Genomic DNA, 15,528 nt, shown 5'->3' with positions numbered 1-15,528 from the left:
GGCCTAAGATGGGATACCTCAAGCGCCAGTAATTTCACCGGCTGTCTTACTCTCCACGCTGAAACACAACAGTGCAAGCACTGCTGTTTCACGGCAGGATTAGCGAGCAAGATGGTGGTAAGCAATCCGGGCGGACCTTGCACAAGGTCCTACCATCTGCAAAACTACGCTATAATTGTCGTATTGTGTCGACTATAATTTAATGGGGCATAATACTAATTAGACAAAAACACAAATACAAAATAGTTTTTTTGAAATAAGTATTTTTACAAACGAATTCTCCATCAGACCCCAAACTAGGCTGAGTCTGTAACCTGGGTGTCGATTATATACTACCTGAATTGAACACTTAACTATCTACTACTGAATTTACTAATGCATTAAGTAGGCATGTATAGAAATGCATTTACTAAATAGGTACAATACAATACAATGCCTCTTTATTGTACACCAGATACTTACTTACATACTTAATAAGCGATACAGAAAACAGGTACACAGAGAGAAAATTACAAGGTACGCAATAGGCGGTCTTATCGCTTAAGAGCGATCTCTTCCAGGCAACCTTATTACAGAAAGAAAGGAGGAATAATTTACAGCAGGTGGTGCATCAACAGTAGATCACATAATTAAAACGCAACAAAAAATACATCATACATATTCATCATCATCATCCCATATATAACTGCTGGGCACATAGGGCTAATACACATGCTTAACACATAAATTAAACTCACGATGACCGCAAAGCTCTAATTTGTTTCCGCACATGAATTTGACTCAGAGTAGCCTTAACGAAGAATTAGGTCACTGCTTGTAGATATGACATTATTAACCTATCACCTTAAATTGCTCTAATAAATAAATAAACTATGATAAAGCTAATTTTTTCATGATGACAGAGTACTTAAAATAATTATTCCTGTGTACAGAATGAATTATTCCTATCTCCTTCTTGCTCTTAGTATGAACCAGTCATGTAGTACCTGAAAGAGCAATTGGACCGAATTCTTCCGAACTTCTCCGAATACTTAGCTCTGATCGTTAGTAAGAAGTAAGGGTTAACCTTGTTTCGAAATACTCATACGCACAATATTTGCAAGGGACAAAGGATATTGATTTCATACACAATTTCCGGAAATCCTATAGACACAACCAGTCGTAACCAAAATGAGGTCAACCGCCATGACTCACAGACAGGGCAAAGTCTCAGGAAAACATAGACAATAAAGAAAAAAAACAGGTAGAAAAAGCTCATTATATTTTGGTAAAAACTGTTGAATAAGCTAACATTCACAATTTGATAGTTACAAAAAAAAAAGTGGCGCTCTCTTTCAATTTCTACTCTTTTTCTAGACTTTTAAGTTAAAAAAAAATCGTTTCTTTTATCTTTTCATTGTACTCGTAGTGTCTACTCCTGTGTCTGATATCCTGTCAATCCTTCAAAGGTTGACTGAAAGAGATCCCTTTAAGGGATAAGTTCGCCGTTGTACATCTTATTATCCTGTGTTCTGTTATTTTCATGTGTTTTTATGTACAATAAAGAGTTTTACAATACAATACAATACAATACAATTATCACCGACCAATGTGCTGTGCAATGGCTTGATAAAAACTGATATTCTGTAACCTTGACTTTAGTTAAATCATCGATATCGATGAAGCCGTAAATCGAAAAAATATGGTAAGTGAATTGATCATTAATCCATCCTCTGAGTCACCAGAGCAAAGTGTCGTCTGCGCTAACTAATCATTGACAGCTATTAGAACTAACGGAAACGTGTGCGCAGAGAGCTACAAGCGAGCGGCGCACGCGCAGGTGTCCTTTCAACGCTTAATTCACAAACGCAGTAACATTTTTTACGTAAAATACGTTGTTTTGCGAAAAAAGCCAGTGGAAACTAAAAAAAAAAAAACAATTTTCTTACATAAGACAGTGACTCTGAAATATTTAGTGACACGGAAACAATTTGTTTGGTGTTAAAAAAGTTGTCTGGTGATTTTGTGACGTGGACGCTAGAGCAATGCATTTTGTGATATTAGTTGTTCTCGTTGCGGCGGTGTATGGAAGAGATTTGTCTGATGCTGGATACTACCCTGCTCATCCTCATGAAAGATATGACAGACAGCATATAAACTCACCACCTCCTGAAGAAACTGTAGGTAGATACGAAGAAAATGATCCAAACAGAGGTAACTACGAAAATTATAGACCCGTTGACTTAAATTATAACAGACAAGAAGTCAATTATGAATACAACAGAGAATTATTAAATAACGATAGAAATGGAAGAAGACATCGTTTTCCAAATACGGACGACACACACGATATTAAAAGAAAAATGGATATCAACTTAGCATTTGAAAGACAAGGCCCAGAAAAGCAGAGAGAAGAAAATTTGAATTTACCGAAACAAAGTTTTAATATCAATAATGAATATTCTAAAACAATTGATGTCACTTACAATGATAGTAATCGTAGTTACAAACAAAATTTACCATCTCCAAAAGACGATAGTGACATGGTATTTAGAAACGATGATGAGGATGACCATGACAAAAGAAAACCTCCTGTAAGACCTAATAATAATAACAGTTACAATAATGATGCTACTAATATTGGTATTGTTTCATTTTTAAATAATCTCGACATCAACAATACAAACAATAACATGAACAGTGATAAGCAAATTAAAATTGATCCTAACAATAGTAATAGTGTTAAAACTGAATTTAATTCCGATTCAATAAGTAACACAGACCAGCAACCATCAAAAACTACAATTACAGATAAAACTACACCAAACCCATTTCGTAAGGTTCCGGTTGTAAAATTAGACACGGCTTCAGAAGATAAATGGGTCTGGAGTGATGACAGTAAGCCGTATACAGAAACTACAACTACAGATATGACTACACTAATGGACCTTGATGATAGAGCAGCATTTGAGGGTGGTAAATGTGCAACTGGCATGGCAAGAGTACAAGGAAAATGTGTACCTACTGAATAGGATACGGAAAATGAAGAAAATAATGCGAAATTGAAAGCATTTGAGGATTTGTAACGTTATGAAAATCCTAAAGACTGAATAGGACAGAGCCCAAGTAGTACGTAAAGAAAAAAAATGTAAATAATTTTAACTTTATAATACTGACGTGCAATGACTATTGAATAGTTTTCAAGGTAAAAAATTAACGTATTTTTTATTTTTGACAAAAGAAAATGAATAATTTAATTGATGGACTAATTATAATTGTTTATAATACTACCCAATTAGTCTGGAACCTGAGATGTTCAGATAAATTGAGCTTTTCGGAATCCTGATTATGTTTTCACCTTCACAAATTGACTTTTTGTTCTATTATTTACGAAAAGAAATTGAAATTGACTATATTTAATCTTACACAAATTGATGACTAGATTTAAGAAATCACCGCATTTCGAAATTAGGACTAATTTTGTTTGTCAACAAGATGACTGGTTTGAAAGGAGTTTTTGCATAAATTTGTAACATTTTATTGGGACGATGATTAATAATGTGTAGTACGGAAGAACAAGACAATTTTTTATTTTATTAAAAAAAACTAATGGATGTTATTTGACATTTTATGATTCTATTTTTAAATTTAATAAGTAACTAAAGATGTATTTCGTCACTACTTTAAAAATTTCGTATCTGGAAATAAATAGCTAAACGAATGAAGTAAATTGTGATAAGCTATACGAAGTAAACTAATTGATTTTTAGTTACGATCTTTTTACAAAGTTGTGACGATTTATGTTTGTAAATTCTTTATTGTACGAAAAAATAGAAACAAACACAATCGACAAACGTTGAGATACATGTATAGTCGAGTTCATAAACTTGTGAGCAAAAATTTGATCAAAAATATCTGAACACGAGTATTGTTAACGGCGTAGAAGCGTGTTTTCTATCAAAATTTTGCTCACGAATTTATGAACTCGACTGTACATATTCCCACTCGATATTCCCACGGGATCGGCATAAAATCTAATTGCTCTCTCTCTACACATTACCCCGTATCATGCCATGACCGTAAATAGGAACGTGTCAGACGGAGTGTCAAACGGAATGTCAAACGCTGACATGACACGCGACAGCGACGGTTGGTTACGAAACGTGCTAGTGGGATTCGATTTGTAGCATTCGAACATGGCGGATGTAGACGATATCTAATTTTGGTATTTCTGCTTCTTTGGCTAGTTGAAGTATAATTTTGATAGTGTTTTATGCGGCGATTAACCTTAACAGTGAACAGTGATCACAAAATTCTATATTGCTCTCGTGTCTGACATTTTTTAATGCGCAAGTGGTCTCCGCGTGGTTTCTGGAACTTTGCTATCAAGTTGCAAAAACTACAATCACCGTACAACGTGAATAAGAAGAATATATTTATCTTTAACCGCCGCCAGCCAATTAAGAGGAATAAATAAACGTGCTAGTGGGTATAGTCTTCCACTTTTCGATACAAAGAATATATTTTTGCCTGACACGTTGTTATTACAGCCATGGTACGATACGGAGTAATTAAATTAAGAGTAAAGAGACCTTTAGTCATGAAATTTGACACCGTCATTTTTAAAACAACGTCGATAAAAACCCCGATCTATTTTATTAGGGAATTCCCACGGTAATTTTCTACGGCTTCGCTCCCGCCTTAGCCTTCGATGTAGGTTTTTTGTTATAGCAGCTCGGATAATAAAGATAATAGATTAGTAATAGAAAAAAGCCATTTTAATGAATCGTAATCAAAATAAACACTATTTAGTATGGCGTTTGAATATTCTATTAAATAATATTATTGCATTTAATAATATGGAAAAACATTGCATTCGTATCATTATGGCATCTAATTTTCAGGAAAATAATAATATATCAAATAAATTTTCTAGTAAACGAAACATTCGGGCAAATGAAGTTTCGGGCATATGAACTTCGGGAAAATGAAATTATAGCATATAACTTTCGGGCAAACAATAGATAACCGTTTTTAATGCGAAGTTAATGAGAACCACTATGTAATTTTTAAGGAATTCCCACGGGAATTTAGTTAACTCCCGGGATTTCAATTCAACAGCTGGATCCAATGATTGACGTATGTGAAGCCGCGTGGAAACACTAGTATATTTTATAAATAGTCATTTATAACTTCAAAGAAACGGAAAAACCCGGACATTTCTTACACTGTGGTCCCATGGACCCACTTGCAAACTTCCCCGCCAGTCCCTTGGTAACACAACTTGCGAGAGGTTTGAAGAGAAACGAGTGGCATTTTAAACACTCAAACACTTGATTCTAGGACTGTTTTATGTATGGTAGCTCTTTCTTGCCAATGACATTACACAGCGCGTATCTAATTGCATAATTTTCGCAAGTCATATTTTAGTTGATGTCAGCCACGAAAAATCAGCAGATGATGATTGGTTTTTTGGAGTCTTTTTGTATTTTTTAATTCAACTCCAAATTTGTGAAACCATATCGAAAATACAAACTGAGACATGGATGCACAGAAAAACCAGAAAAAGAGACCAGCACTGGGAATCGAACCCAGGTCCTCAGCAATCCGTGCTGCGTGCTATAACCCCTACACCACTGCTGGACAGGAATCTAGACACGAATTTTTCCTATGCATACATATCTCAGGTTGCTTATTTCTACTATGCTACTTAAGCAGCAGCACTAGCGACATCCATGTTTCGTCGAGAGACGTCACATTCTTTCGGAACTAACCGCTACTAAGCAATCAAATTATGATAATTTCGATTGGTATAATTTCGTCTCAGTTTGTATTTTCGATATGGAATCAGCAGATGCTTCCGTCGGCAGTGTTTCCATACAATTATGACATCGGGTCTTTCAGCAAAATGGCTTATACTTTGAACATGCAACTACCGAGAGACTCGCTCATATGTAACGGATAACTCTAGTCTATCGTCCGGATAACTCATGTCCCGAAACGATTTAAGACGTGAGTTATCCGGTACAATATCATTTAATACGGCTTATACTTTTTTTAAACAACGAACGAACCAATGACTCTCCTCTAGTAGTTGATGCTCGTGAGTGGTGATAATTTCCCATCAGACAGCGTGCTCGTTTGCCTCCCTCTCACAATAAAAAAATGCGCTGCTGGTAGAGTCACTCCGAACCCCTCCTAAAAGCCGCACAAAATAAACATGTTTAAGTAATGCGAGTAATATCACAAGTAAAATATAACACTGCCGCGTAATGCCAAGCCGTACATTGCTCGGATAAAACAAGTATCACTCCATCACTTAGGCTCCCACGGAATAGGTTCGGATCGAAACTACCCTGAGATCAGCGGCGTCTTTAGCCCAGCGCCCGTGTGCAATTACTACTTTACAGCCATCTAGGAAGCGCGCGGTCAAATTGTAATAGTACAAAGTGTGACAAAGTGCCCCACCGCACGAATGCGAATTTAAATTTGGAACTGGAGAATTCTCGAGTTCCGGTCATTTTTTAGGGTTCCGTACCCAAAGGGTGCCAAAGGGACCCTATTACTGAGACTCCGCTGTCTGTCTGTCTGTCTGTCCGTCTGTCACTGGGCTCTATCTCTAAAGCTGTAAAAGTTAGACACTTGAAATTTTCACAGATTATGTATTACTGTGGCCGCTATAACAACAAATACTAAAAATAAAATAAAGTTACAAATTAAAGGGGTCGTCATACAAGACACCCCTAACACCGCAGCGCCCGTGTGCAACGCACACCCTGCACTATAGGTAAAGACGCCTCTGCCTGAGATTTATTCATCCCACTTCCCATCTCATCCCACTATCCCATCCCATACCACTAATCCCATTAATATTATATAAGTGAAAGTTGGTACGGATGGATGGATGTATGTTTGGATACATCCGAATAACACAAAGGCTGTAATTAAAAAAGTATAACAATAAGTGTTACTCAAATCGAAAAAAAATCTCTCATCTGCAAGTTATTCTGGCGAGCGCTGCAGTTTTGCAGGTGGTAGGACCTTGTGCAAGGTCCGCCCGGATTGCTACCACCATCTTGCTCGCTAATCCTGCCGTGAAGCAGCAGTGCTTGCACTGTTGTGTTTCGGCGTGGAGAGTAAGACAGCCGGTGAAATTACTGGCACGTGAGGTATCCCATCTTAGGCCTCTAGGTTGGCAACGCGTCTGCAATACCCCTGGTGATGCAGATGTTTATGGGCGGTGGTGATCTCTTACCATCAGGAGACCCATTTGCTCGTTTGCCATCCAGTCAAATAAAAAAAAAAATAGTAAGAGTTGTACGAATAAAATGTATATCTAAATAAAGTTGGTTAAATCCATACTTTGATATTATAAATGCGAAAGTATGTGTGTTTGTATGTTTGTCCGTCTTTCACGTCGAAACGGAGCGACGGATCGACGTGGTTTTTGGCATAGAGATCGTTTACGAGTATGGGCCAGAGAAAGACATAAGCTCCTTTTTATCCCGAAAAAACCCACTCCCGAAGGAACAGCGCGCGAAACGGCCAAACATACAAAAACACACAGTTTCGCATTTATAATATTAGTATGGATACGATTCATACATAGCTATAATACCTCGTTGAGTTTCTAAACAGAGGTTTTTCCGAACCGGTGGTAGTTTTTTTTTTGATATTCATAAGTGCTTGTGCCTTGAATAAAGATATTTTAACTTTGACTTTAACTTTCTGGACTATACTGACCGATTTTAATCCACTCGGTATACGGAAAACCTTGTGCCCAACTTTACAAAAGATATTTCACACGTCAGTTGCCGTGAAGGCTCCCAAAGAAACCATTATGTTTTTTATTTAGGTCAAACAATAATGGAAAAATACGACGTAACGTGACACCTTCGCAAAAAACAGTTGTTTTTACGGTTACGAAAAACAGTAGCAGGTAGCGCTAGTAAAGAAGACGCCCATCCTAGTGTAAGATCTCACTTTAAAACTCTACACCTGCAGGGCTACTACGAAAATCGAAGTTCGTAGCGTACCATCCCTCTCACTCTCGTTTTAAATAATATAAGCTTTAGCGGGACGGCAAGACACGAAGTTTTTTTTTGTTGCTAGTCTCCTACGAAGCCTGCGGTCCCTTTCACTTCGTTTTAATAATAGAGCGAGCGGGACGGCAAGACACGAAGTTCGAATTTTGCATAGCCATGCTGCTACTAAAAACTCGAAACTCAAGTTCGTGTCTTTTTTACAGTTACACACACACACACACACACACACACACACACACACACACCACAACACACACACACAGAGAGAGACACACACACACACACACACACAACACACAACGCACACACAAAGCGATATTAATTTTATTTCAGTGGTTTTGGGTTTAATTATACCCCTTCAGTTTCGTTTCATTCATTCGTTCAGATTTATTTATCTATTCGAATTTTGATACTGCTCCGTTCGACGGTAAAGTTAAAAAATAATCGTATAAAACTGTATAATTTTCTCACAGACACAATACCTACGATAAACCCCTTTCGATCGGTTCCTACGGCTACTAGGAAATTCAAAAATCGAAATTCGTAACCGCCTCTCAGACTCTCGTATAAAATAATAAGTGTCAGCGAGACGGCAAGATACAAAATTCGAATCGTTAGGATTTTTCTTAGCGTCTGTTTGCTGTTACAACGTAACAGTAAATAGTATCGTAAAATAATGCTATTCCGCACGTAGTATTATATTGTTGACGTGTAGCTTAGTTAACATTAAGTGTTTATTGTATATATTTAATATGCGATCCATCGTGTGAATAACAAGCTTTAATTAGCATATCATACATATCTCCTAAACAAGACAACCTTCGGCTTACATTATAGAGATTGGGACAAATATTTGTCTAAACTTCGGTGTTGTTTGTTTGTTTAAAACCAGTGCGCCAACTTGTGCATATACGATTTCAACTCCAATCATAAATTGTCTTATAAACTACTATAACTCAGAATTCACAATTTTCAGTAAATCATAAATCTTTTTTTTTTCATACCTTTTATTATTTTCCATGACAATCGTAGTCACTAATAAAACAATAAATTTAAGTTAGCTACTTAACAGAGTTCTGGACCACTAAGTCCATGTCTTGATTTCTTATTTTTAGTATTTTTTAACGCAGTCGCGTTTTGATTTTTTTAATTTATTGTTTTATTTCATACTTTTTTGATATTTCTGTGAAAACGGTAAATATAAATACATGACTTGTATATTTTTGTAATCTGTTTTTAAATCCCTTCATTTTGATACCCTACTCGATATGTTGGAATAAAAAATATATTTTTAAGATACCTACTCGACAGGGATCAGTGAGGGTTGCTTACGGGGGTAAGTACTTACTCATTCGTCTAAGCTGGCTTGGGCCGGCTGGCTCTGGTATTTAGGGATGCTGCAATGCTGGAAATGCAGCCAGCCTTATGGGCACTCTTCCTCAGGGACAAGACTTGGGGGAATTGTATATATAGTTAATTTATTTTTGGGATAGTTTAGTGTAACTTCAATTGTACCTACCTTTTTAATTTAAGACATAGAAATCTTAATAAAATTCACGAAAATATCCACTCGAAGTACCAACACTAATCTTACTATTATTTTTTTCATTTCTGCTACATGTATGGAGTGCCCCCCTCGTTAACTAAGTAGCGGCCATCATACATACACACCTATACTCTAAATTCCATCACTATACGTCTTGTAACTTTTGAGTAAATGCCTGTGACATACGGAGACGGACGGACGCACAGAACGACTATAAGGTTTCCGTTTTATCGTTTCGATTACGGAACTCTAAAAATGAAAGATCAAAGGAATAGAATGTGACATGATTGATTTATAAAGGAAAACACTTGGGTCTCTACAGTACGGAATCTAGAGTGGATTTGTAATCCATTGAGAGATGCATCTTTGATGTGTCAATCGACTCGGGAACTCTGCTATAAGTGCTTGGACATAAATATAAGAGTAAAGGTTATATCTCACTTTTACCTACACAGCTTTACGTACAGTTGCGAACAATTTTAACGAATATTTCTTAAACTTAAAAACGACTGAACTTCACTCGCGCTAAACTCCGAGAGAACGCGTTTTTCCAGTTTTATTTTTATTTATGATACAAATAATATTGATCCCACAAATCCATAATGCGAGTTTGTAAGTCTGTTTGTTTGTTACCTCATCGCGTCTAAACCCCTGACCCGATTTAGATGAAATTGGGGTATACAGATAGCTTGAGTCCCGGGGAAGGACATTGAATAGTTTTTATCCCGGAAAATTGAATAGTTCCCGCGGCATAGTGATAAACGAATACTACGCAGACGGAGTCTCGGACAACAGGCTAGTGTCCAAATATTTACCATCTTGTTTATGCACTTCATTTCCAAATGATCAACAATTTTATCATACTTAGCACTTATTACTGTATGAAAAATATTAGCGCTTTATACTTATTCACGATCTGTAATGTCAAAGTCAACCTACTAATTAGAGACCAAATGTGATCTTGAAACCGTCCAGTATATCCACTTTAAGCACTATGCAATACCAGTTGGGCGAGTCTAGGGAACCTATAGGCCATTGACCGTTAAGTCTTAAGGCCACTCCACGACAACGTGCGAGCTGCAAAGCGATAAGTTGTTCATTACGCGGTCAAGACACTCGCTACACAAAGTGTTTATCGTTCAGGAAATATGAAGTGGTAGCTTGTTATGTAGGTACTTAGTGCACCTGATGGTCAATTCATATTTCCTAGACTATACCCTGACGGCACACGTAATGCGAACATTCTCCTTGTTTAATTTATTGAATCAGGCGTTACTTTGCGGAGGTCCATATCAATGAACCCTCCTTCTCCTTGTTTGTCTTACATAAACATACTGGTGGAGGCCAAATTATTTCCTAACTTAAGAAAGAAAGAAAGAAGCCATTTATTCACTAGCACAGAAGACACACATATACAGCAAAATTAACGCAAATAAACAAAAAAATAACAGAAAAACACATCAAAATAATTTTCACTTCTCATGCTCGTAAAGTTCGTGTATGTATATGCTAGATCTATGGTCTGTCCCAGAATTCGAGATACTAAAATGACAGTCTGAAATGTCAAACGTAAAAATAATGTGGCCAGCATAAAAGGAACAGTGCTGCTCCGTGATTTCGGTTTCGTAAATAACCGATAAAATGTTTATTTTACGATAGCAAAAATAACATTAATGCATTCAATATTCTACTTTCCATTTTACTTTATCATACGATAAAGTGATGAAATCTAAGCACAGGTAAAAATACAGTGTTCATCACTTAGTGCCAACGTAAAAAATAATACAGATGCTACTACAAAACTAGAAAAACGAAGTTCGTATGGCACCGTCCCTTTCACTCGCGTATTGAATGAGATAAGCGTCAGCGGGAAGGCAACATACGAAGTTCGAGTTTTGCATTTCGTAGTCAGGGCCAGCACGGCTACTACGAAATTCGAAAATCGAAGTTCGTGTCGTTCCGTCCTTCTGACACTACTATTTTAATTTAATACGTAAGTGAGAGGGACGTTACGGTACGAACTTTGATTTTCGAATTCCGGAGTAGGCCCTCAGATATCACACAACGTCATTGTTCATGTTTTTCGAATTCAAGTGGTATTCAACCGATTTTCGTTACTTTACTCGTATTGTCATCGGATGTGACCAGTGCGTTTTCTCGTGTTTTTATTTTGATATTCATGTCATAGAATAATAAATCAAATATTCATTATTCTCGTATTATTTAGTTAATGTAAAACTTACTTAGAATGAAATTGAAACTTAAACAGCAACATCTATAAAAAGTCGAAATATCTCGAAAACGGTCGCATTTTTATTAGACTACATTTTAGTACATCACGAATCCGTTCATATCTTAATATTTTACGACATACATACATAGGTACCTACAAATCTTTCGGTAATAACCGGTTGCGGCACATCACTATTTATGAGACGCAAAAAACAGGTAACACATGAAACGTCATTTTAGTATCTCGAATTCTGGACAGACCATAGGCGACATAAAATTACTTGTTATGCTCTAGTGTATTAAAAAAAAACTTTGTAAAAGACCAAGGTAATCAGGCGTACACAGCCATGACAAATAAGTTACTACATATTTTTTAAAAATATTTTTTAATTTGTATAAAACTAAAAAGCAATCAAATCAATCAACATAGATAAATAAAAATAATAGTAATGCGTGAACAATAAAAGGTGCATAGTTGAACAATTTTATTGTTTCCACTGTTTCTATTTCATTTCCTATCTAAGTGAAAAACAGAGTGTAAAACTCGAGCATTAAACCCATTTTCCCCTCGACGTGTCTATCCACCCTCGCCGTATATATGAACGTCTCGGGTAAAATGGCTCATTTTATGCTCTTGTTGTACAATCTGTGTCCCCGTGAAAGTGAAACGGTCGCTGACAGCATTATGCTGAAGCGTTAGACGCCTGCAGCGTTGATTTTCTGCCAGAACCGTCTGTGACTCACGGAAACGGTGTGATGAATTATAATTTATAATGAAAAAAATACTAGGTAAAGGTAATTTTAAGAACTATGGAAGGTACCTATGTGATTTTCGGTACTAGGTATGGTGGTAGTGTGTGTGTGTGTGTGTGTGGTAATCGGACCGTTCTTGGCTTATATCTAATCGCGAAACTCCAAAGAATGAAAAGCACGAAATGTTATTGGCGCGAAATACAGTATTCCATTATCAATTTTCCGAAATGACATCGTTAATTCGGAAATATGACATTCAGCAAAATAAACTTCGTGGTTTTAATAATTGGAATCTTGATTTCGAATCTCGAATTAATATCAATCAATTTAGATAAATTTACCTGCTCCATATATCTGGCTCCATAAGTACCACCTAAAACTAAGACTTAAACTAGCACTAAAACTATGTTTCTTGGTGACACGACAGAATACCAAAAAGGGGAGACCCTCAGCATGTGTTGCCGCACATTAAGTGCAGTAACGCTGATTTTCTGTGGAGAGTACGAGTACTTTGTCTTCAAGTGTCCCGGTCAACATCCCTGTATTCGTGGCAGCTCCATACGACGGCCAAGTGTTTGTGCTTACTTATGCCTGGTTACAGTAAGTACCCCAACGTCAACGCCCCTAATTTTCGATATAAGTATACTGCATCAATATCTGCTGAATACAGGTTTATTAAGCAAATAATTGTGCCACAAGCTACGTAAGAATGGGTGGAAAGTGTTAACTCAATCCATGTAAAGATGGCCAGATCTTATTGCTTGATCATACGTGTGTTAACAGTGAATAAAGTTCTAAATAATTGCATTGTGTTGTTTCATTTTAAGTTTATATGGTGCACGGTTAATGTACGAACTGCTTCAAAACATTCAAACATTAAACAGGCTTTATACACCAAATACGAGTACCTGTTAAAGTATACCACGATCAAATCGGGGACGTTCTGAAGAAAGGTCGGGTCAGGAGTACTCTAAACCGACGTGCATGCATGAAAAGATTGATGAATGTAGAGGAAGCGAGAGTTGTATGCCAGAATCGTAGCAAGTGGAAGGATGTAGTCTCTGCCTACCCTGTTGGGAAAGAGGCGTGATTTTATGTATGTATGTATGTTAAACTATACATGCAAATTGGACCATAGAGTTGCCACTCTTTTTCTTTATAACAATACTCTTTGCTGCAGGCATATGCAATGAATAGGGAAAGGCTCACCGCCCCGCTGTTCGCTATACCTTGACTTGACTCTACGTGATCGGTAGAACCCTGTCGCAGTAAGCCTCTGCTACCTTTATCAAGATTCTTTTGATAATTGTGGCAAATGCCGACTGCAACAGGGTTCTAAGAGTGTCACGTACGAACTTGTCAAAGTAACTAGCATCCGGTAGAAAGTCGAATGCAAAAATAGATAATCAAGATCCAGTTGGACGAGGCCAGGGTGCCTAGGTTTACTTAAGACTATAAAAGTACTAGCGGAGACACATTCCTTGTAAAACCTTGAACGCGATGCACGCACTTGTCTTGTTGTTGGCCGTGGGGGTTATTGCTACCCCACTCACTAAACCAGTAAAAAATTACAGGTATGTTTCACTTACAGAAATAGAAGAATAAAAAGCCTGCTATACTTGGTTTGGATAGTATTTAACTAAATGTAAACAAACTTCAGCTGTCAGATTTGCTACATTCAAGGATTTAAAACATTTTAGTTCTCATTGTAATACAAACTAGACTGGTGTATTTTTTAATACAGAAATGTAAATGTTTAGATAGTTTAATGGGATTGCAATGTTTAAGACACCAATTGACGTTTTTTTGTTTACATTTAGTTAAATACCTATCCAAACTAAGTATAGTGCAGGGTTTCGTATGTACAGTCACCAGCACCAATATCTGACCCAACATGCGTGCATAAATATCTGATTGGACTCTATTTCAAGGGCCGGTAGGACGTGTCAGATATTTTTGCACGCTCCGCTGTGGCAGATATTAATGCTGGTGACTGTACTAACCTAACAATATTAAATTGCGATGACAATTGGGTAGTTTGCTAACACCAATTAACGTTTTTTTGTTTACATTTAGTTTAAATACCTATCTAAACTAAGTATAGTGCAGTTTCGTATGTACAGTCACCAGCACCAATATCTGACCCAACATGCGTGCATAAATATCTGATTGGACTCTATTTCAAGGGCCGGTAGGACGTGTCAGATATTTTTGCACGCTCCGCTGTGGCAGATATTAATGCTGGTGACTGTACTAACCTAACAATATTAAATTGCGATGACAATTGGGTAGTTTGCTGAAGAAGAAAAAATGTTTTACGGGCTGTTTCACCACTCATTGATTAATTTTATTTGACGGATAAATGTGATGCCGTCTCCGTCTATTCAAACAAAACAAACAGCGACGGCATCACATTTATCCGTCAAATAAATTTAATAAATGGATAGTGAAACAGGGGGTTAGTCTGTCCGTCACATTATCAGAAAATATTGGGCATGTATTTTTTTTGACAACTTTTTGTTTTTTATTTTGTCGCGAGGAATGTGTTTTTCATGAACCAATAGAAACGATTCATTTACCTATCCCCGCTCCGCTCAGCTGTTTCCACCAGAGCGAGGCTGTGCGAGAATAAGTAAATGAAGCGTTTCTATTGGTTCGTGGAAAACATTCCTCGCGTCACATCCTCGCCCATCTTTGGTGAAAACGTAGCCTAAGTGTCGGGTGTTGTAATAGTTTTAAGTGAAAACACGAAAGTTTAAACCGATACGAAACTCCGCAAATTAGCGTATGTACCAGGGCCAATCAACTATTTTACCGACACTTTGGGCGTCGTATCGTGTCGTGTCATAAAAAATCGTACTTCCAACAACAACAACGTAGGATGGCATGTATTTATGTACACCATCTATTAAATTACAGAAAAAACATGTTTACTTACAAAAACCTTCAATTGTTCGAAAAATGTCGCGGACA

This window comes from Choristoneura fumiferana, chromosome 24, assembly GCF_025370935.1.
Source record: "Choristoneura fumiferana chromosome 24, NRCan_CFum_1, whole genome shotgun sequence".
NCBI classification, from domain to species: Eukaryota; Metazoa; Arthropoda; class Insecta; order Lepidoptera; family Tortricidae; genus Choristoneura; species Choristoneura fumiferana.
The sequence above is the reverse complement of the archived record's forward strand: the minus strand, read 5'-3'. Positions refer to the sequence as shown.